General features: G+C 33.9%; 1 pseudogene; it reads left to right on the forward strand.

The window, feature by feature from the left end:
- The window catches only part of LOC107693535 (5'-AMP-activated protein kinase subunit gamma-1-like), a 41540-nt pseudogene that overhangs the window by 5779 nt on the left and 28745 nt on the right, over window positions 1-7016 (forward strand).

Below are 7016 nucleotides of genomic sequence, written 5' to 3' on the forward strand. Positions count from 1 at the left end.
ACTCAGAGCTAAGCTGGAAGGCGACGCCTACCTTTCCTCTTGTAATCAAAGCCAAATAAAGCTGGGCCAATGAAAACAGCCTGTGAAGCAACAGCAGCCTAGTGAATGGCCACATTAACAAATAAACAATCTAAGTGTTTGCCAAAGAGTTGAAGGTCAGTGCTTTGAAATACTAAATTTTATGGCACTAGGCTTACTGCATGTTTCACTTCAAACTGTCCATTGTGCAATGAGTTATGAGAAAACATAGCTTGCTCTCAGGTATGGCTTTGTGTACTAAGATCAGCCACACAAAACAGTGAAACTTTTCAATAGTTTTTATGAGACTGTCAAACAGTCTAACTGAACTGTTAAAAAGAACTAACAATATTTGTGAAATAAATTTACCAAAGTATAGTTAATAATTTCATATATAGTTAATAATGAGTCATTTCACTACAAATCTTTACAGGATTGTTGTATTTGTAACTGAGGTCACTGTTTATAAGCCTTGAGGTAATCTCTTCTTAATGCTTGTTGAGAATATTTCTCTGTCAGCATGTGATGTGCAATGTTTTGGCTTTGTCTTGCTTTATCAAGTAGTATGCTGATGTAGTAACATTCTCATCCTGTTTCACCCTGTTATGATCAGATCGATACACTAAAATACACTTTTTTCTGACATTGCAAGGCTGATTCTGCCTGATTCAAAAATCTTGAAGTTCAAACCGCATGGCCAGATGAGGCTGATGTATCAGGAGATTCTGTGGCCATTAGTGAGCTGGAGATATCATGCTTACTGTTATAGAATCAGCTGACTGTGTTAATGTAATTTCCTGTATATTTTGCCTACTGTTAAGCTTCACCCTCTCAGGTACTGTTCAGACAAGCTTTTTAGAACATTCTAGAACGTTCCAGAAGCAAAAATGCCATTCATTTTCTCTATAGGTCTCTGAGGTTGTTAATCGATGGTATATGCTTTTGTTGAAGCCATCAGTTCGCATTTTTAAAACTTGTTTTAAATACGTGTTTAACAGCAGAATGTCTAGTGAAAATCTACATTAAAGGGGTCATATGATGTGATTTCAATTTTTCCTTTCTCTTTGGAGTGTTACAAGCTCTTGGTGCATAAAGAAGATCTGTAAATTTGCAAAGACTAAAGTCTCAAATCCAAAGAGATATTCTTTATAAAAGTTAAGAGTCAGCCACACCTACCTAAAAAAACCCATTTCATTACACCAAATACACAAAATAATGTTCTTTTTAGGAGCCCCTCTAATATGACCCCTTTAATGCTGTAGACTTGTGTTTGTTTGTTTGCTGGTTTTTATTGTATTTGTTATACTTGTATTTTTTGTTTTTGCCATGAAAATAGCCTAAGATGCTGACATGGCATTAAATAAAAATATACTACTACATTAATGCTGTATAGAAAATTCCACCAATCAAGTGAGTTGCAGCGAGCAAATTGTGCCAAACGAGTGCGGAGCTCCGCCCACTTCCATGAGGCACAGCATATGAAGATGGTCTCCCCACGCTTTCAAAATGCTTAAATATTTGAATATATATGCATATTTTGCAATAAACATAAAATATATTGTTTCTATATATACAATTAACAATTTAAAGCAAAATGTTGTTATCCCAAAATATGGCAGATAAAAGATTTTGTTGCATTGTCATATCTCATTGTAGCCCATGTAAGAATAATATCCTTTCAATTTGTAACTTTTTATAAGTGCATGAAGAGAAAATCATGCTGTGTTCAGGATTGCTCAGTGACGGTTTAATGGTCAGTTGCTTATATTAAATTACAAATGGCTCAGAATTCTTATCATTGTATGATCACAGAATTTGGCAAGGGAAATGATCTAACATCAGCAGAAATGAAAGTAGATCTACATGAAGTGTTTCTCTTATAACTTCAACAACTACCCTAGAAGTCTAAAACACATCTTGACTTTTTTTCTCTCAGGGTGACAGAAGTGAGTCAGCTAGCCCATGTTTGAAGCCTCCTGCCAGTCAACCCTGTACCCCATCTTCAGCCTCCGTATGTCCCAGGACCAGTCCAGGCACTCCTAAAACCATCTTCCCACGTCCACTATCATCTCATCAGGACTCACCTCCCAAATCTCCCCGCCGTCTCAGTTTCAGTGGTATCTTCCGCTCCTCGTCCAGCTCAGCCCCTGCCAGCATCAAGCTCTTCTCCAAATCTAGAAAAGGTGAGATACAAGTCTGTTCATTTCATATTTTCAGTTGATTTCATCCCATGTTCTTTTCCTTTAACAGAAAATACTGCATATTTCAAGCTTGGTGATTAATTAAGTGGTTATTGAAGTATAAAGTCCTGGTTTCAGGTTACTTTGTTATTTAGCTAATGACATTAGCTGATTCTGAGCCATAATATAATATAATATAATTAGTGCTGTCAAACGATTAATTGCGATTAATCGCATCCAAAATAAATGTTTTTGTTTACATAATATATGTGTGTTTACTGTATATATTTTATGTATATATAAATACACACACATGCATGTATATATTTCAGAAAAATATGTTATGTTTATATATTAAATATATTTATATACAATATAAATTATATGAATATAAATATAGACATGTAAATACATGTAAATATTTTCAAAATATATACTGTATGTGTGTGTATTTATATATACATAATAAATATACACAGAACACACACACATATTATGCAAACAAAACCTTTATTTTGGATGCGATTAATCGCGATTAATCGTTTGACAGCACTAAATATAATATATGCTATACATAATGAAATATTACATTTATACATATATAAATATTAATAAAAATGACTGCAGAGTGATATACACTAGCACGTGTTTTGTGTCTTAGCTGTTTTTGTATTTTGTGTTATGTATTTTAATATGGCAAGATGCCAATTTGACCAATAAGCATCTAGGACCTGAACTATCAACTTAAATAAAATGGATAATAATTTCTATTTATGTTCTTTCTACCCTCATGAAATATATCACATTATGACCTGTTTATGAGGACTTGAAGTACTATATAAAGTATTTTGATCCCAGTTTCATCAAAGCATGCCGTAGATTAAGACACCATTTAATATATATTAGAAAAACAATTCCAGCACGGTGAGAATTAATTCAGCGACCTTCTATAGCTAGTCAGTTTTCTCCGTTTTCACTGATTGCAGATCTGTTTTGTATCTTCTCTTTTGTTATAATGGTTTTGGGGAAGCTGATCAGTGTAGCACAGAGTTTGACTTCCTGTTGACTGGCTTTCAAAACATCAGAACAGGAAGTGGTAAGATCATGATTTGGGTTTTTAGCCTTTGATTTTCTAATGACTAAAACCATTAGAGCACATGCTATTAGGCCAAATTGTGCAGATCTAATGTGGCCATTAAGCAGTTTCAAAGATAATGAGCCCACATCAGTGTTTCTTCAGTCAGAGTCAAGTGGTGGCTTGGAAATGACTTGAGTGAGGGCTTGTTACAGGTTTTTCAGGTCAGTCTCAGACTCACTGTCCATTTGCTGATTTTATGAAAGAGGAATGCTAAGAGAATCAAGTTATCAGTATCGTAATGAAACAACTCCTGAATCATCTTTATGTAAAAGCAGTTTTGTTTGGTTTGTGTCATAACATATCATACTAATATAAATAGATAGTCACAGATTTATTGTGTTTCTGTTTTGTAAAATTAAGAAATATGCTAGCTAGGGCTGCACAATTAATCGAATTTCTAATCGCAATTACAATTATGGATGCCACAATTACATAATCGTTCAAAGCGGCAATTAATCGTTCATTAAAAGTCCACTCATGTTATTCTGCACGCTTAAGATATGTTTTTTTTCTTTCTACATGTTATCTTAAGGGTTTTTCCATTGTTTTAGTATAACATTATAATACCATTCATATTTTTACTTTTATTTATCATTTAAAGAAGAAACCAATCTGATGTATATTTGACATTTGAGGCTTAATACTATAGAAAAGCACTAAAGGTTTTTCAGTTAGAGTGTTTTCAGCTTGTTTATTTTCATATAAAAATACGGCATGCAGTTGCATCAAACAATGGTATAAACATCATTCAATGTAAATTGTGATCATCGTAATTAATAATCGCAATTACAATTTCAAGGGAATAATCGACAATTATGATTTTTGTCATAATCGTGCAGCCCTAATGCTAGCTGTACTGTAAATACAGCATCCTAAAAAGTTTTGAAATCATCATTGCATTAATTTTCATTCTTCATTAGCTTCTTGCCTAGTTCAGGTTGTCAGTGACAGGATTTGTTTTTTTACACAGCTTTAAAGTGTGAACTATAGCCAGAAATGAAGATCATATCATTATTTACTCACCCTCATGTCTTGGCAAACTTGTATGACGTTCTTTTTTCTGTGGAACATAAAAGAAGATATTATGAATAAGGTGCTTTTTGTCGATAGAATGGAAAATAATGGGGTCCAATGTTTTCCCCAGTGTTGTTCAAAATATCTTTTGTTCAGCAGAAGAAAGAAAGTCATACAGGTTGTGAGTACGTGAGGGTGAGTAAATAATGACAGGATTTTCATGTTTTGGTGCACTGTTACTTTAAACGGGTCATATGATGCTGCTAAAAAGAACATTATTTTGTGTATTTGGTGTAATGCAATGTGTTTATGCGGTTTAAGGTTCAAAACACACATTATTTTCCACATACTGTACATTATTGTTTCTCTTCTATGCCCCGCCTTTCTGAAACGCGTTGATTTTTACAAAGCTCATCCGTCTGAAAAGCGAGGTGTGCTCTGATTGGCCAGTTATCCAGTGTGTTGTGATTGGCTGAATACCTCAAGCGTGTGACGGAAATGTTAAGCCCCTCACCATACTGTGTTTCCATCATACAGTCTATGGTTTCCATGTGTCCCGGCGCGACGAGACAAAACCAATAAAACCCATTACAAACGAGGCAAAGAGAAAGGAAAAATTGAAATCGCATCATATGACTCCTTTAAGAGTCATTTTGAATATCTTGCAGCTTTATGTAACTTACTTACATTTTTAATTCAGCAAACACTTTTATCCAGAGTGACTTTAAATGTGAAAGTTGTTTGTCATATAAGGAGACATTTGTTCTTGTGCTCTTTTATACACTCATTTTGTACTTGCACAGAGAATTGCAGGTTCCGTAGAGCAGAGTCAACAAATCTGAAGCATGGCAGTAAAACACAGCATCTTCTCAGTCTGGTTTCAAGTGCTTGTTGTTTGTTTTGTTAGTTGTTTCATTCCAGAAATTGTGCTCATTTGGCTGATTAACAGAAGTGCTCAGTTTTCCTTGTGTCAGTTCCAAAATCTGCTGACAATCAATGAATATATGCCATTTTGGTTTCCACATCAAATTAAATTTACATAAGAGATTTTATATGCCCAGGAAGCAACGTATATGCAAGTAAAGTGTCTACTTTGACATTTTATTTTTACAAGTTACTAGAAACATTAAAGTAAGGGTGAAATAATGTTCCAATGTTTATGTAAAAAATAAAACAACATACTTATTCTGACTTGTACTTATTAAAACATTTAAAAAGTGATCATACAAAATTGTATTATATTTTAAATGATTATTGCTGACAAATGAGTAAAGCCTAGTGGTTTGAAGGATAGTGGGAAAAGATTGGTAAAGATTTAAAATTAACTATAAATAATTTTTTTTTTTTTTAGGGCTGCACTGTGATCTTTAAATAGAGTCTTATAATGTCATGTAATGATTCTGGTTCTAAATATTCTTTGATTTAAAAATGAAAATAAGATTTTGAAATAAGATTTTTTGGTATATAAACCATTGTTACACTAAATTGCATTTTTTTTTTTTTTTCTGTAAATCATGGTAAATATGTATGATCGTCATTATTTTTGCTCAGAAAAAAATAATATTAAACAGGACACATTCTGATGTACGGGGAAAAATGCTTGAAAACCCCTTTTTGTATTTGACACGTATATAGTAGTATATAAATGTGATATTTTCATGGCAATAGCTCACAAAGTCACTGCGAGCATTTGATCTTGGTAGAAACACTTGTCTATAAATTACAACTTTATTTTGAACTGAAAAGTGGCATAAACGTTGTATTTTCTTAAGAAATATATTGGTTATATAATATAAATATAAATATAATAGTGTGCACACCCTCAAAAAAGAGCAGCGAGTCATTCTACCCTAATAGTATGAGGAGGTTTGTTTGTGTCAGTGAGAAGAATATTCCAGAAATCCATCCAGCGTCAGAGACGGCAGTGGGAAGACAGAGTGCCTGTTACTGTGTGCCATACTGAGCCAAAATGAATGTACCTAAACATTTCTGGCCAAGTTTCCAGATTGTTCTCCAATAAGAGGTCTCTTCCGAAGTCTGTTTCCTTTGCCTCAATTTGCCAAAAGGTCACAGGAAGTGGCCTCCTTCATTGACAAAATGCTTTAGAGCAATTTTAAATTTCAAAGAGTCTTTTCACGGACTCATGCTGATCATTGTGGTGGCATATTGAGGCTTTATTGTAATATGTCTTTGTGCACTTTATTTGAATAATATGAAACCTGAGCTACTGCATGCACTGAGATAACCTAATCCCACTTCATATCATCTGTTTGACCTGCTCCACTTCTGTTTAATCGTATCATTTACACTATAGTGGAGAAATTCATTCTGGCCTGCACTCACTTTAGAGGCTGACCCTGAAACGTGTTTCAGCGTTCTCCTTCACTTCCCACCAGGAGGCACTGTGAGTCAAACAATCATATTATATCATATATACCAGTTAGAAGGCTAAGATTATTTATACTTCAAAGTACATGGAAAACTCTAGCTATTTCTATAGAAGCTGCATAACTTTTGGTGTGCATCAACTATTATGTGTAAAAGAACGTTGCAGCTTTGATTACACGCAGTTGTGTTGTATATTGTAGCAAGACAGACACTGATCTAGTGCTGGGCAGTATGACCAAAAATTTATATCACGGTATTTTTCAAAATTATACCGGTTT

This window comes from Sinocyclocheilus anshuiensis, unplaced genomic scaffold (genome assembly GCF_001515605.1).
Source record: "Sinocyclocheilus anshuiensis isolate Anshui unplaced genomic scaffold, SAMN03320099.WGS_v1.1 scaffold1630, whole genome shotgun sequence".
Taxonomy (NCBI): Eukaryota; Metazoa; Chordata; class Actinopteri; order Cypriniformes; family Cyprinidae; genus Sinocyclocheilus; species Sinocyclocheilus anshuiensis.